Source organism: Centropristis striata, chromosome 16 (genome assembly GCF_030273125.1).
Source record: "Centropristis striata isolate RG_2023a ecotype Rhode Island chromosome 16, C.striata_1.0, whole genome shotgun sequence".
Classification (NCBI taxonomy): Eukaryota; Metazoa; Chordata; class Actinopteri; order Perciformes; family Serranidae; genus Centropristis; species Centropristis striata.
This window is the reverse complement of record NC_081532.1, coordinates 25,923,240-25,938,016: the sequence shown is the minus strand read 5'-3', so window position 1 is coordinate 25,938,016 and position 14,777 is coordinate 25,923,240. Positions and strand designations below refer to the sequence as shown.

Below are 14,777 nucleotides of genomic sequence, written 5' to 3'. Positions count from 1 at the left end.
TACATGTGAAGTGAGCTGATTGGCATTTAAGCTAATTTCCCTCCACACAAGCGAACAAGACATCTAAAACCTGACCTATATGGCAAAGTTTAGCTAACTCCCCAATTGTAACAATCAAGTTTTCTGTGACCACATCTCCTAATGAAGGCATCAGACTTCAGATCAGAAATGTTCATGTTTCAGTCTCTGTGTTGGAAACCTTCAGCCTGATTTCTGTATACATGGCCGAATGTGGAAGACCATGGCTATCACACCTTGTTGACATTTAAAAACTTGTTTATTTTTGTACATTTGATTCAGTTTTTTCAACTGTATAACATATGCTAATTGGGACCACGTGGCCTCATGGACAAGGCGTCTGACTTCGGATCAGAAGATTGAGGGTTCGAGTCCCTTCGTGGTTAGAAACGAGAGCTTAGTTCAAATAAACAAGGTGTGAAGGAGCTTTGTCACAACGTCAAGCTCAATGTTTACAGCCACACTTGTCTAAAGGCCAACCACCTGAGATGAAAGTGTTTATTTGCTCTGTAGGAACAAATACTTTGGGTCAAGTTTGGCATTAACTCCATTCATGTTCACATGTGAATTCAACAGTAAAACAATTTAGTTTTCCCTCCTTTACCAGGTCAAAGTTGGGATGTGATCACATCTTACTGACATTTAAAAATTATTTTTCGTACATTCGGATTCAGTTTATTTCTGGAAAGAATTTCGATGGAAAATTCTACAAAACAAGGCCGGTTAGCTCAGATGGTCAGAGCGTGGTGCTAATAACGCCAAGGTCATGGGTTCAATCCCCATACTGGCCAGAAACTTGAAGTCAACACAGACAAGTACTTGACGAGGGCTGATGTTCTTCCAGCTTACTTATACATGTGATGTGAGCTGATTGGCATTTAAGCTAATTTCCCTCCACACAAGCGAACAAGCCATCTAAAACCTGACCTATATGGCAAAGTTTAGCTAACTCCCCAATGAGCTTAGTTCAAATAAACAAAGTGTGAAGGAGCTTTGTCACAACCTCAAGCTCAATGTTTACAGCCACACTTGTCTAAAGGCCAACCACCTGAGATGAAAGTGTTTATTTGCTCTGTAGGAACAAATACTTTGGGTCAAGTTTGGCATTAACTCCATTCATGTTCACATGTGAATTCAACAGTTAAACAATTTAGCTTTCCCTCCTTAACCAGGTCAAAGTTGGTCAAGTACTTGACGAGGGCTGATGTTGTTCCAGCTTACTTATACATGTGAAGTGAGCTGATTGGCATTTAAGCTAATTTCCCTCCACACAAGCGAACAAGACATCTAAAACCTGACCTATATGGCAAAGTTTAGCTAACTCCCCAATTGTAACAATCAAGTTTTCTGTGACCACATCTCCTAATGAAGGCATCAGACTTCAGATCAGAAATGTTCATGTTTCAGTCTCTGTGTTGGAAACCTTCAGCCTGATTTCTGTATACATGGCCGAATGTGGAAGACCATGGCTATCACACCTTGTTGACATTTAAAAACTTGTTTATTTTTGTACATTTGATTCAGTTTTTTCAACTGTATAACATATGCTAATTGGGACCACGTGGCCTAATGGACAAGGCGTCTGACTTTGGATCAGAAGATTGAGGGTTCGAGTCCCTTCGTGGTTAGAAACGAGAGCTTAGTTCAAATAAACAAGGTGTGAAGGAGCTTTGTCACAACCTCAAGCTCAATGTTTACAGCCACACTTGTCTAAAGGCCAACCACCTGAGATGAAAGTGTTTATTTGCTCTGTAGGAACAAATACTTTGGGTCAAGTTTGGCATTAACTCCATTCATGTTCACATGTGAATTCAACAGTAAAACAATTTAGTTTTCCCTCCTTTACCAGGTCAAAGTTGGGATGTGATCACATCTTACTGACATTTAAAAATTATTTTTCGTACATTCGGATTCAGTTTATTTCTGGAAAGAATTTCGATGGAAAATTCTACAAAACAAGGCCGGTTAGCTCAGATGGTCAGAGCGTGGTGCTAATAACGCCAAGGTCATGGGTTCAATCCCCATACTGGCCAGAAACTTGAAGTCAACACAGACAAGTACTTGACGAGGGCTGATGTTCTTCCAGCTTACTTATACATGTGATGTGAGCTGATTGGCATTTAAGCTAATTTCCCTCCACACAAGCGAACAAGCCATCTAAAACCTGACCTATATGGCAAAGTTTAGCTAACTCCCCAATGAGCTTAGTTCAAATAAACAAAGTGTGAAGGAGCTTTGTCACAACCTCAAGCTCAATGTTTACAGCCATACTTGTCTAAAGGCCAACCACCTGAGATGAAAGTGTTTATTTGCTCTGTAGGAACAAATACTTTGGGTCAAGTTTGGCATTAACTCCATTCATGTTCACATGTGAATTCAACAGTTAAACAATTTAGCTTTCCCTCCTTAACCAGGTCAAAGTTGGTCAAGTACTTGACGAGGGCTGATGTTGTTCCAGCTTACTTATACATGTGAAGTGAGCTGATTGGCATTTAAGCTAATTTCCCTCCACACAAGCGAACAAGACATCTAAAACCTGACCTATATGGCAAAGTTTAGCTAACTCCCCAATTGTAACAATCAAGTTTTCTGTGACCACATCTCCTAATGAAGGCATCAGACTTCAGATCAGAAATGTTCATGTTTCAGTCTCTGTGTTGGAAACCTTCAGCCTGATTTCTGTATACATGGCAGAATGTGGAAGACCATGGCTATCACACCTTGTTGACATTTAAAAAGTTGTTTATTTTTGTACATTTGATTCAGTTTTTTCAACTGTATAACATATGCTAATTGGGACCACGTGGCCTAATGGACAAGGCGTCTGACTTCGGATCAGAAGATTGAGGGTTCGAGTCCCTTCGTGGTTAGAAACGAGAGCTTAGTTCAAATAAACAAGGTGTGAAGGAGCTTTGTCACAACGTCAAGCTCAATGTTTACAGCCACACTTGTCTAAAGGCCAACCACCTGAGATGAAAGTGTTTATTTGCTCTGTAGGAACAAATACTTTGGGTCAAGTTTGGCATTAACTCCATTCATGTTCACATGTGAATTCAACAGTAAAACAATTTAGTTTTCCCTCCTTTACCAAGTCAAAGTTGGGATGTGATCACATCTTACTGACATTTAAAAATTATTTTTCGTACATTCGGATTCAGTTTATTTCTGGAAAGAATTTCGATGGAAAATTCTACAAAACAAGGCCGGTTAGCTCAGATGGTCAGAGAGTGGTGCTAATAACGCCAAGGTCATGGGTTCAATCCCCATACTGGCCAGAAACTTGAAGTCAACACAGACAAGTACTTGACGAGGGCTGATGTTCTTCCAGCTTACTTATACATGTGATGTGAGCTGATTGGCATTTAAGCTAATTTCCCTCCACACAAGCAAACAAGCCATCTAAAACCTGACCTATATGGCAAAGTTTAGCTAACTCCCCAATGAGCTTAGTTCAAATAAACAAAGTGTGAAGGAGCTTTGTCACAACCTCAAGCTCAATGTTTACAGCCATACTTGTCTAAAGGCCAACCACCTGAGATGAAAGTGTTTATTTGCTCTGTAGGAACAAATACTTTGGGTCAAGTTTGGCATTAACTCCATTCATGTTCACATGTGAATTCAACAGTTAAACAATTTAGCTTTCCCTCCTTAACCAGGTCAAAGTTGGTCAAGTACTTGACGAGGGCTGATGTTGTTCCAGCTTACTTATACATGTGAAGTGAGCTGATTGGCATTTAAGCTAATTTCCCTCCACACAAGCGAACAAGACATCTAAAACCTGACCTATATGGCAAAGTTTAGCTAACTCCCCAATTGTAACAATCAAGTTTTCTGTGACCACATCTCCTAATGAAGGCATCAGACTTCAGATCAGAAATGTTCATGTTTCAGTCTCTGTGTTGGAAACCTTCAGCCTGATTTCTGTATACATGGCCGAATGTGGAAGACCATGGCTATCACACCTTGTTGACATTTAAAAAGTTGTTTATTTTTGTACATTTGATTCAGTTTTTTCAACTGTATAACATATGCTAATTGGGACCACGTGGCCTAATGGACAAGGCGTCTGACTTCGGATCAGAAGATTGAGGGTTCGAGTCCCCTGTGGTTAGAAACGAGAGCTTAGTTCAAATAAACAAGGTGTGAAGGAGCTTTGTCACAACCTCAAGCTCAATGTTTACAGCCACACTTGTCTAAAGGCCAACCACCTGAGATGAAAGTGTTTATTTGCTCTGTAGGAACAAATACTTTGGGTCAAGTTTGGCATTAACTCCATTCATGTTCACATGTGAATTCAACAGTAAAACAATTTAGTTTTCCCTCCTTTACCAGGTCAAAGTTGGGATGTGATCACATCTTACTGACATTTAAAAATTATTTTTCGTACATTCGGATTCAGTTTATTTCTGGAAAGAATTTCGATGGAAAATTCTACAAAACAAGGCCGGTTAGCTCAGATGGTCAGAGCGTGGTGCTAATAACGCCAAGGTCATGGGTTCAATCCCCATACTGGCCAGAAACTTGAAGTCAACACAGACAAGTACTTGACGAGGGCTGATGTTCTTCCAGCTTACTTATACATGTGATGTGAGCTGATTGGCATTTAAGCTAATTTCCCTCCACACAAGCGAACAAGCCATCTAAAACCTGACCTATATGGCAAAGTTTAGCTAACTCCCCAATGAGCTTAGTTCAAATAAACAAAGTGTGAAGGAGCTTTGTCACAACCTCAAGCTCAATGTTTACAGCCACACTTGTCCAAAGGCCAACCACCTGAGATGAAAGTGTTTATTTGCTCTGTTGAAACAAATACTTTGGGTCAAGTTTGGCATTAACTCCATTCATGTTCACATGTGAATTCAACAGTTAAACAATTTAGCTTTCCCTCCTTAACCAGGTCTAAGTTGGTCAAGTACTTGACGAGGGCTGATGTTGTTCCAGCTTACTTATACATGTGAAGTGAGCTGATTGGCATTTAAGCTAATTTCCCTCCACACAAGCGAACAAGACATCTAAAACCTGACCTATATGGCAAAGTTTAGCTAACTCCCCAATTGTAACAATCAAGTTTTCTGTGACCACATCTCCTAATGAAGGCATCAGACTTCAGATCAGAAATGTTCATGTTTCAGTCTCTGTGTTGGAAACCTTCAGCCTGATTTCTGTATACATGGCCGAATGTGGAAGACCATGGCTATCACACCTTGTTGACATTTAAAAAGTTGTTTATTTTTGTACATTTGATTCAGTTTTTTCAACTGTATAACATATGCTAATTGGGACCACGTGGCCTCATGGACAAGGCGTCTGACTTCGAATCAGAAGATTCTAACTCCCCAATTGTAACAATCAAGTTTTCTGTGACCACATCTCCTAATGAAGGCATCAGACTTCAGATCAGAAATGTTCATGTTTCAGTCTCTGTGTTGGAAACCTTCAGCCTGATTTCTGTATACATGGCCGAATGTGGAAGACCATGGCTATCACACCTTGTTGACATTTAAAAAGTTGTTTATTTTTGTACATTTGATTCAGTTTTTTCAACTGTATAACATATGCTAATTGGGACCACGTGGCCTAATGGACAAGGCGTCTGACTTCGGATCAGAAGATTGAGGGTTCGAGTCCCTTCGTGGTTAGAAACGAGAGCTTAGTTCAAATAAACAAGGTGTGAAGGAGCTTTGTCACAACCTCAAGCTCAATGTTTACAGCCACACTTGTCTAAAGGCCAACCACCTGAGATGAAAGTGTTTATTTGCTCTGTAGGAACAAATACTTTGGGTCAAGTTTGGCATTAACTCCATTCATGTTCACATGTGAATTCAACAGTAAAACAATTTAGTTTTCCCTCCTTTACCAGGTCAAAGTTGGGATGTGATCACATCTTACTGACATTTAAAAATTATTTTTCGTACATTCGGATTCAGTTTATTTCTGGAAAGAATTTCGATGGAAAATTCTACAAAACAAGGCCGGTTAGCTCAGATGGTCAGAGCGTGGTGCTAATAACGCCAAGGTCATGGGTTCAATCCCCATACTGGCCAGACACTTGAGGTCAACACAGTCAAGTACCTGACGAGGGCTGATGTTCTTCCAGCTTACTTATACATGTGATGTGAGCTGATTGGCATTTAAGCTAATTTCCCTCCACACAAGCGAACAAGCCATCTAAAACCTGACCTATATGGCAAAGTTTAGCTAACTCCCCAATGAGCTTAGTTCAAATAAACAAAGTGTGAAGGAGCTTTGTCACAACCTCAAGCTCAATGTTTACAGCCATACTTGTCTAAAGGCCAACCACCTGAGATGAAAGTGTTTATTTGCTCTGTAGGAACAAATACTTTGGGTCAAGTTTGGCATTAACTCCATTCATGTTCACATGTGAATTCAACAGTTAAACAATTTAGCTTTCCCTCCTTAACCAGGTCAAAGTTGGTCAAGTACTTGACGAGGGCTGATGTTGTTCCAGCTTACTTATACATGTGAAGTGAGCTGATTGGCATTTAAGCTAATTTCCCTCCACACAAGCGAACAAGACATCTAAAACCTGACCTATATGGCAAAGTTTAGCTAACTCCCCAATTGTAACAATCAAGTTTTCTGTGACCACATCTCCTAATGAAGGCATCAGACTTCAGATCAGAAATGTTCATGTTTCAGTCTCTGTGTTGGAAACCTTCAGCCTGATTTCTGTATACATGGCAGAATGTGGAAGACCATGGCTATCACACCTTGTTGACATTTAAAAAGTTGTTTATTTTTGTACATTTGATTCAGTTTTTTCAACTGTATAACATATGCTAATTGGGACCACGTGGCCTAATGGACAAGGCGTCTGACTTCGGATCAGAAGATTGAGGGTTCGAGTCCCTTCGTGGTTAGAAACGAGAGCTTAGTTCAAATAAACAAGGTGTGAAGGAGCTTTGTCACAACCTCAAGCTCAATGTTTACAGCCACACTTGTCTAAAGGCCAACCACCTGAGATGAAAGTGTTTATTTGCTCTGTAGGAACAAATACTTTGGGTCAAGTTTGGCATTAACTCCATTCATGTTCACATGTGAATTCAACAGTAAAACAATTTAGTTTTCCCTCCTTTACCAAGTCAAAGTTGGGATGTGATCACATCTTACTGACATTTAAAAATTATTTTTCGTACATTCGGATTCAGTTTATTTCTGGAAAGAATTTCGATGGAAAATTCTACAAAACAAGGCCGGTTAGCTCAGATGGTCAGAGAGTGGTGCTAATAACGCCAAGGTCATGGGTTCAATCCCCATACTGGCCAGAAACTTGAAGTCAACACAGACAAGTACTTGACGAGGGCTGATGTTCTTCCAGCTTACTTATACATGTGATGTGAGCTGATTGGCATTTAAGCTAATTTCCCTCCACACAAGCAAACAAGCCATCTAAAACCTGACCTATATGGCAAAGTTTAGCTAACTCCCCAATGAGCTTAGTTCAAATAAACAAAGTGTGAAGGAGCTTTGTCACAACCTCAAGCTCAATGTTTACAGCCATACTTGTCTAAAGGCCAACCACCTGAGATGAAAGTGTTTATTTGCTCTGTAGGAACAAATACTTTGGGTCAAGTTTGGCATTAACTCCATTCATGTTCACATGTGAATTCAACAGTTAAACAATTTAGCTTTCCCTCCTTAACCAGGTCAAAGTTGGTCAAGTACTTGACGAGGGCTGATGTTGTTCCAGCTTACTTATACATGTGAAGTGAGCTGATTGGCATTTAAGCTAATTTCCCTCCACACAAGCGAACAAGACATCTAAAACCTGACCTATATGGCAAAGTTTAGCTAACTCCCCAATTGTAACAATCAAGTTTTCTGTGACCACATCTCCTAATGAAGGCATCAGACTTCAGATCAGAAATGTTCATGTTTCAGTCTCTGTGTTGGAAACCTTCAGCCTGATTTCTGTATACATGGCCGAATGTGGAAGACCATGGCTATCACACCTTGTTGACATTTAAAAAGTTGTTTATTTTTGTACATTTGATTCAGTTTTTTCAACTGTATAACATATGCTAATTGGGACCACGTGGCCTAATGGACAAGGCGTCTGACTTCGGATCAGAAGATTGAGGGTTCGAGTCCCCTGTGGTTAGAAACGAGAGCTTAGTTCAAATAAACAAGGTGTGAAGGAGCTTTGTCACAACCTCAAGCTCAATGTTTACAGCCACACTTGTCTAAAGGCCAACCACCTGAGATGAAAGTGTTTATTTGCTCTGTAGGAACAAATACTTTGGGTCAAGTTTGGCATTAACTCCATTCATGTTCACATGTGAATTCAACAGTAAAACAATTTAGTTTTCCCTCCTTTACCAGGTCAAAGTTGGGATGTGATCACATCTTACTGACATTTAAAAATTATTTTTCGTACATTCGGATTCAGTTTATTTCTGGAAAGAATTTCGATGGAAAATTCTACAAAACAAGGCCGGTTAGCTCAGATGGTCAGAGCGTGGTGCTAATAACGCCAAGGTCATGGGTTCAATCCCCATACTGGCCAGAAACTTGAAGTCTACACAGACAAGTACTTGACGAGGGCTGATGTTCTTCCAGCTTACTTATACATGTGATGTGAGCTGATTGGCATTTAAGCTAATTTCCCTCCACACAAGCGAACAAGCCATCTAAAATCTGACCTATATGGCAAAGTTTAGCTAACTCCCCAATGAGCTTAGTTCAAATAAACAAAGTGTGAAGGAGCTTTGTCACAACCTCAAGCTCAATGTTTACAGCCACACTTGTCTAAAGGCCAACCACCTGAGATGAAAGTGTTTATTTGCTCTGTAGGAACAAATACTTTGGGTCAAGTTTGGCATTAACTCCATTCCTGTTCACATGTGAATTCAACAGTTAAACAATTTAGCTTTCCCTCCTTAACCAGGTCAAAGTTGGTCAAGTACTTGACGAGGGCTGATGTTGTTCCAGCTTACTTATACATGTGAAGTGAGCTGATTGGCATTTAAGCTAATTTCCCTCCACACAAGCGAACAAGACATCTAAAACCTGACCTATGTGGCAAAGTTTAGCTAACTCCCCAATTGTAACAATCAAGTTTTCTGTGACCACATCTCCTAATGAAGGCATCAGACTTCAGATCAGAAATGTTCATGTTTCAGTCTCTGTGTTGGAAACCTTCAGCCTGATTTCTGTATACATGGCCGAATGTGGAAGACCATGGCTATCACACCTTGTTGACATTTAAAAAGTTGTTTATTTTTGTACATTTGATTCAGTTTTTTCAACTGTATAACATATGCTAATTGGGACCACGTGGCCTAATGGACAAGGCGTCTGACTTCGGATCAGAAGATTGAGGGTTTGAGTCCCTTCGTGGTTAGAAACGAGAGCTTAGTTCAAATAAACAAGGTGTGAAGGAGCTTTGTCACAACGTCAAGCTCAATGTTTACAGCCACACTTGTCTAAAGGCCAACCACCTGAGATGAAAGTGTTTATTTGCTCTGTAGGAACAAATACTTTGGGTCAAGTTTGGCATTAACTCCATTCATGTTCACATGTGAATTCAACAGTAAAACAATTTAGTTTTCCCTCCTTTACCAGGTCAAAGTTGGGATGTGATCACATCTTACTGACATTTAAAAATTATTTTTCGTACATTCGGATTCAGTTTATTTCTGGAAAGAATTTCGATGGAAAATTCTACAAAACAAGGCCGGTTAGCTCAGATGGTCAGAGCGTGGTGCTGATAACGCCAAGGTCATGGGTTCAATCCCCATACTGGCCAGAAACTTGAAGTCAACACAGACAAGTACTTGACGAGGGCTGATGTTCTTCCAGCTTACTTATACATGTGATGTGAGCTGATTGGCATTTAAGCTAATTTCCCTCCACACAAGCGAACAAGCCATCTAAAACCTGACCTATATGGCAAAGTTTAGCTAACTCCCCAATGAGCTTAGTTCAAATAAACAAAGTGTGAAGGAGCTTTGTCACAACCTCAAGCTCAATGTTTACAGCCACACTTGTCCAAAGGCCAACCACCTGAGATGAAAGTGTTTATTTGCTCTGTTGAAACAAATACTTTGGGTCAAGTTTGGCATTAACTCCATTCATGTTCACATGTGAATTCAACAGTTAAACAATTTAGCTTTCCCTCCTTAACCAGGTCTAAGTTGGTCAAGTACTTGACGAGGGCTGATGTTGTTCCAGCTTACTTATACATGTGAAGTGAGCTGATTGGCATTTAAGCTAATTTCCCTCCACACAAGCGAACAAGACATCTAAAACCTGACCTATATGGCAAAGTTTAGCTAACTCCCCAATTGTAACAATCAAGTTTTCTGTGACCACATCTCCTAATGAAGGCATCAGACTTCAGATCAGAAATGTTCATGTTTCAGTCTCTGTGTTGGAAACCTTCAGCCTGATTTCTGTATACATGGCCGAATGTGGAAGACCATGGCTATCACACCTTGTTGACATTTAAAAAGTTGTTTATTTTTGTACATTTGATTCAGTTTTTTCAACTGTATAACATATGCTAATTGGGACCACGTGGCCTCATGGACAAGGCGTCTGACTTCGAATCAGAAGATTCTAACTCCCCAATTGTAACAATCAAGTTTTCTGTGACCACATCTCCTAATGAAGGCATCAGACTTCAGATCAGAAATGTTCATGTTTCAGTCTCTGTGTTGGAAACCTTCAGCCTGATTTCTGTATACATGGCCGAATGTGGAAGACCATGGCTATCACACCTTGTTGACATTTAAAAAGTTGTTTATTTTTGTACATTTGATTCAGTTTTTTCAACTGTATAACATATGCTAATTGGGACCACGTGGCCTAATGGACAAGGCGTCTGACTTTGGATCAGAAGATTGAGGGTTTGAGTCCCTTCGTGGTTAGAAACGAGAGCTTAGTTCAAATAAACAAGGTGTGAAGGAGCTTTGTCACAACGTCAAGCTCAATGTTTACAGCCACACTTGTCTAAAGGCCAACCACCTGAGATGAAAGTGTTTATTTGCTCTGTAGGAACAAATACTTTGGGTCAAGTTTGGCATTAACTCCATTCATGTTCACATGTGAATTCAACAGTAAAACAATTTAGTTTTCCCTCCTTTACCAGGTCAAAGTTGGGATGTGATCACATCTTACTGACATTTAAAAATTATTTTTCGTACATTCGGATTCAGTTTATTTCTGGAAAGAATTTCGATGGAAAATTCTACAAAACAAGGCTGGTTAGCTCAGATGGTCAGAGCGTGGTGCTGATAACGCCAAGGTCATGGGTTCAATCCCCATACTGGCCAGAAACTTGAAGTCAACACAGACAAGTACTTGACGAGGGCTGATGTTCTTCCAGCTTACTTATACATGTGATGTGAGCTGATTGGCATTTAAGCTAATTTCCCTCCACACAAGCGAACAAGCCATCTAAAACCTGACCTATATGGCAAAGTTTAGCTAACTCCCCAATGAGCTTAGTTCAAATAAACAAAGTGTGAAGGAGCTTTGTCACAACCTCAAGCTCAATGTTTACAGCCACACTTGTCCAAAGGCCAACCACCTGAGATGAAAGTGTTTATTTGCTCTGTTGAAACAAATACTTTGGGTCAAGTTTGGCATTAACTCCATTCATGTTCACATGTGAATTCAACAGTTAAACAATTTAGCTTTCCCTCCTTAACCAGGTCTAAGTTGGTCAAGTACTTGACGAGGGCTGATGTTGTTCCAGCTTACTTATACATGTGAAGTGAGCTGATTGGCATTTAAGCTAATTTCCCTCCACACAAGCGAACAAGACATCTAAAACCTGACCTATATGGCAAAGTTTAGCTAACTCCCCAATTGTAACAATCAAGTTTTCTGTGACCACATCTCCTAATGAAGGCATCAGACTTCAGATCAGAAATGTTCATGTTTCAGTCTCTGTGTTGGAAACCTTCAGCCTGATTTCTGTATACATGGCCGAATGTGGAAGACCATGGCTATCACACCTTGTTGACATTTAAAAAGTTGTTTATTTTTGTACATTTGATTCAGTTTTTTCAACTGTATAACATATGCTAATTGGGACCACGTGGCCTCATGGACAAGGCGTCTGACTTCGAATCAGAAGATTCTAACTCCCCAATTGTAACAATCAAGTTTTCTGTGACCACATCTCCTAATGAAGGCATCAGACTTCAGATCAGAAATGTTCATGTTTCAGTCTCTGTGTTGGAAACCTTCAGCCTGATTTCTGTATACATGGCCGAATGTGGAAGACCATGGCTATCACACCTTGTTGACATTTAAAAAGTTGTTTATTTTTGTACATTTGATTCAGTTTTTTCAACTGTATAACATATGCTAATTGGGACCACGTGGCCTAATGGACAAGGCGTCTGACTTCGGATCAGAAGATTGAGGGTTCGAGTCCCTTCGTGGTTAGAAACGAGAGCTTAGTTCAAATAAACAAGGTGTGAAGGAGCTTTGTCACAACCTCAAGCTCAATGTTTACAGCCACACTTGTCTAAAGGCCAACCACCTGAGATGAAAGTGTTTATTTGCTCTGTAGGAACAAATACTTTGGGTCAAGTTTGGCATTAACTCCATTCATGTTCACATGTGAATTCAACAGTAAAACAATTTAGTTTTCCCTCCTTTACCAGGTCAAAGTTGGGATGTGATCACATCTTACTGACATTTAAAAATTATTTTTCGTACATTCGGATTCAGTTTATTTCTGGAAAGAATTTCGATGGAAAATTCTACAAAACAAGGCCGGTTAGCTCAGATGGTCAGAGCGTGGTGCTAATAACGCCAAGGTCATGGGTTCAATCCCCATACTGGCCAGAAACTTGAAGTCAACACAGACAAGTACTTTACGAGGGCTGATGTTCTTCCAGCTTACTTATACATATGATGTGAGCTGATTGGCATTTAAGCTAATTTCCCTCCACACAAGCGAACAAGCCATCTAAAACCTGACCTATATGGCAAAGTTTAGCTAACTCCCCAATGAGCTTAGTTCAAATAAACAAAGTGTGAAGGAGCTTTGTCACAACCTCAAGCTCAATGTTTACAGCCACACTTGTCTAAAGGCCAACCACCTGAGATGAATGTGTTTATTTGCTATGTTGAAACAAATACTTTGGGTCAAGTTTGGCATTAACTCCATTCATGTTCACATGTGAATTCAACAGTTAAACAATTTAGCTTTCCCTCCTTAACCAGGTCTAAGTTGGTCAAGTACTTGACGAGGGCTGATGTTGTTCCAGCTTACTTATACATGTGAAGTGAGCTGATTGGCATTTAAGCTAATTCCCCTCCACACAAGCGAACAAGACATCTAAAACCTGACCTATATGGCAAAGTTTAGCTAACTCCCCAATTGTAACAATCAAGTTTTCTGTGACCACATCTCCTAATGAAGGCATCAGACTTCAGATCAGAAATGTTCATGTTTCAGTCTCTGTGTTGGAAACCTTCAGCCTGATTTCTGTATACATGGCCGAATGTGGAAGACCATGGCTATCACACCTTGTTGACATTTAAAAAGTTGTTTATTTTTGTACATTTGATTCAGTTTTTTCAACTGTATAACATATGCTAATTGGGACCACGTGGCCTCATGGACAAGGCGTCTGACTTCGAATCAGAAGATTCTAACTCCCCAATTGTAACAATCAAGTTTTCTGTGACCACATCTCCTAATGAAGGCATCAGACTTCAGATCAGAAATGTTCATGTTTCAGTCTCTGTGTTGGAAACCTTCAGCCTGATTTCTGTATACATGGCCGAATGTGGAAGACCATGGCTATCACACCTTGTTGACATTTAAAAAGTTGTTTATTTTTGTACATTTGATTCAGTTTTTTCAACTGTATAACATATGCTAATTGGGACCACGTGGCCTAATGGACAAGGCGTCTGACTTCGGATCAGAAGATTGAGGGTTCGAGTCCCTTCGTGGTTAGAAATGAGAGCTTAGTTCAAATAAACAAGGTGTGAAGGAGCTTTGTCACAACCTCAAGCTCAATGTTTACAGCCACACTTGTCTAAAGGCCAACCACCTGAGATGAAAGTGTTTATTTGCTCTGTAGGAACAAATACTTTGGGTCAAGTTTGGCATTAACTCCATTCATGTTCACATGTGAATTCAACAGTAAAACAATTTAGTTTTCCCTCCTTTACCAGGTCAAAGTTGGGATGTGATCACATCTTACTGACATTTAAAAATTATTTTTCGTACATTCGGATTCAGTTTATTTCTGGAAAGAATTTCGATGGAAAATTCTACAAAACAAGGCCGGTTAGCTCAGATGGTCAGAGCGTGGTGCTAATAACGCCAAGGTCATGGGTTCAATCCCCATACTGGCCAGAAACTTGAAGTCAACACAGACAAGTACTTGACGAGGGCTGATGTTCTTCCAGCTTACTTATACATGTGATGTGAGCTGATTGGCATTTAAGCTAATTTCCCTCCACACAAGCAAACAAGCCATCTAAAACCTGACCTATATGGCAAAGTTTAGCTAACTCCCCAATGAGCTTAGTTCAAATAAACAAAGTGTGAAGGAGCTTTGTCACAACCTCAAGCTCAATGTTTACAGCCATACTTGTCTAAAGGCCAACCACCTGAGATGAAAGTGTTTATTTGCTCTGTAGGAACAAATACTTTGGGTCAAGTTTGGCATTAACTCCATTCATGTTCACATGTGAATTCAACAGTTAAACAATTTAGCTTTCCCTCCTTAACCAGGTCAAAGTTGGTCAAGTACTTGACG

General features: G+C 40.0%; 20 non-coding genes across 20 annotated transcripts; all 20 read left to right on the top strand.

The window, feature by feature from the left end:
- Positions 1 to 331: 331 nt before the first annotated feature.
- On the top strand, positions 332 to 404 carry trnar-ucg (transfer RNA arginine (anticodon UCG)). The gene has a single exon. It is a non-coding gene; the product is annotated as a tRNA-Arg (tRNA).
- Positions 405 to 735: 331 nt separating this feature from the next.
- Positions 736 to 809, top strand: trnai-aau (transfer RNA isoleucine (anticodon AAU)). Its single transcript has one exon. It is a non-coding gene; the product is annotated as a tRNA-Ile (tRNA).
- A 764-nt stretch (positions 810 to 1,573) lies between these two features.
- trnaq-uug (transfer RNA glutamine (anticodon UUG)) lies at positions 1,574 to 1,646 on the top strand. Its single transcript has one exon. It is a non-coding gene; the product is annotated as a tRNA-Gln (tRNA).
- A 331-nt stretch (positions 1,647 to 1,977) lies between these two features.
- Positions 1,978 to 2,051, top strand: trnai-aau (transfer RNA isoleucine (anticodon AAU)). Its single transcript has one exon. It is a non-coding gene; the product is annotated as a tRNA-Ile (tRNA).
- A 764-nt stretch (positions 2,052 to 2,815) lies between these two features.
- trnar-ucg (transfer RNA arginine (anticodon UCG)) lies at positions 2,816 to 2,888 on the top strand. Its single transcript has one exon. It is a non-coding gene; the product is annotated as a tRNA-Arg (tRNA).
- Positions 2,889 to 3,219: 331 nt separating this feature from the next.
- On the top strand, positions 3,220 to 3,293 carry trnai-aau (transfer RNA isoleucine (anticodon AAU)). Its single transcript has one exon. It is a non-coding gene; the product is annotated as a tRNA-Ile (tRNA).
- A 1,167-nt stretch (positions 3,294 to 4,460) lies between these two features.
- Positions 4,461 to 4,534, top strand: trnai-aau (transfer RNA isoleucine (anticodon AAU)). The gene has a single exon. It is a non-coding gene; the product is annotated as a tRNA-Ile (tRNA).
- Positions 4,535 to 5,584: 1,050 nt separating this feature from the next.
- trnar-ucg (transfer RNA arginine (anticodon UCG)) lies at positions 5,585 to 5,657 on the top strand. Its single transcript has one exon. It is a non-coding gene; the product is annotated as a tRNA-Arg (tRNA).
- A 331-nt stretch (positions 5,658 to 5,988) lies between these two features.
- On the top strand, positions 5,989 to 6,062 carry trnai-aau (transfer RNA isoleucine (anticodon AAU)). The gene has a single exon. It is a non-coding gene; the product is annotated as a tRNA-Ile (tRNA).
- Positions 6,063 to 6,826: 764 nt separating this feature from the next.
- Positions 6,827 to 6,899, top strand: trnar-ucg (transfer RNA arginine (anticodon UCG)). The gene has a single exon. It is a non-coding gene; the product is annotated as a tRNA-Arg (tRNA).
- Positions 6,900 to 7,230: 331 nt separating this feature from the next.
- Positions 7,231 to 7,304, top strand: trnai-aau (transfer RNA isoleucine (anticodon AAU)). Its single transcript has one exon. It is a non-coding gene; the product is annotated as a tRNA-Ile (tRNA).
- A 1,167-nt stretch (positions 7,305 to 8,471) lies between these two features.
- trnai-aau (transfer RNA isoleucine (anticodon AAU)) lies at positions 8,472 to 8,545 on the top strand. Its single transcript has one exon. It is a non-coding gene; the product is annotated as a tRNA-Ile (tRNA).
- A 764-nt stretch (positions 8,546 to 9,309) lies between these two features.
- trnar-ucg (transfer RNA arginine (anticodon UCG)) lies at positions 9,310 to 9,382 on the top strand. Its single transcript has one exon. It is a non-coding gene; the product is annotated as a tRNA-Arg (tRNA).
- A 331-nt stretch (positions 9,383 to 9,713) lies between these two features.
- Positions 9,714 to 9,787, top strand: trnai-gau (transfer RNA isoleucine (anticodon GAU)). The gene has a single exon. It is a non-coding gene; the product is annotated as a tRNA-Ile (tRNA).
- A 1,050-nt stretch (positions 9,788 to 10,837) lies between these two features.
- On the top strand, positions 10,838 to 10,910 carry trnaq-uug (transfer RNA glutamine (anticodon UUG)). Its single transcript has one exon. It is a non-coding gene; the product is annotated as a tRNA-Gln (tRNA).
- Positions 10,911 to 11,241: 331 nt separating this feature from the next.
- On the top strand, positions 11,242 to 11,315 carry trnai-gau (transfer RNA isoleucine (anticodon GAU)). Its single transcript has one exon. It is a non-coding gene; the product is annotated as a tRNA-Ile (tRNA).
- Positions 11,316 to 12,365: 1,050 nt separating this feature from the next.
- On the top strand, positions 12,366 to 12,438 carry trnar-ucg (transfer RNA arginine (anticodon UCG)). Its single transcript has one exon. It is a non-coding gene; the product is annotated as a tRNA-Arg (tRNA).
- A 331-nt stretch (positions 12,439 to 12,769) lies between these two features.
- On the top strand, positions 12,770 to 12,843 carry trnai-aau (transfer RNA isoleucine (anticodon AAU)). The gene has a single exon. It is a non-coding gene; the product is annotated as a tRNA-Ile (tRNA).
- Positions 12,844 to 13,893: 1,050 nt separating this feature from the next.
- Positions 13,894 to 13,966, top strand: trnar-ucg (transfer RNA arginine (anticodon UCG)). Its single transcript has one exon. It is a non-coding gene; the product is annotated as a tRNA-Arg (tRNA).
- A 331-nt stretch (positions 13,967 to 14,297) lies between these two features.
- Positions 14,298 to 14,371, top strand: trnai-aau (transfer RNA isoleucine (anticodon AAU)). Its single transcript has one exon. It is a non-coding gene; the product is annotated as a tRNA-Ile (tRNA).
- The last annotated feature ends 406 nt before the right edge of the window (positions 14,372 to 14,777 follow it).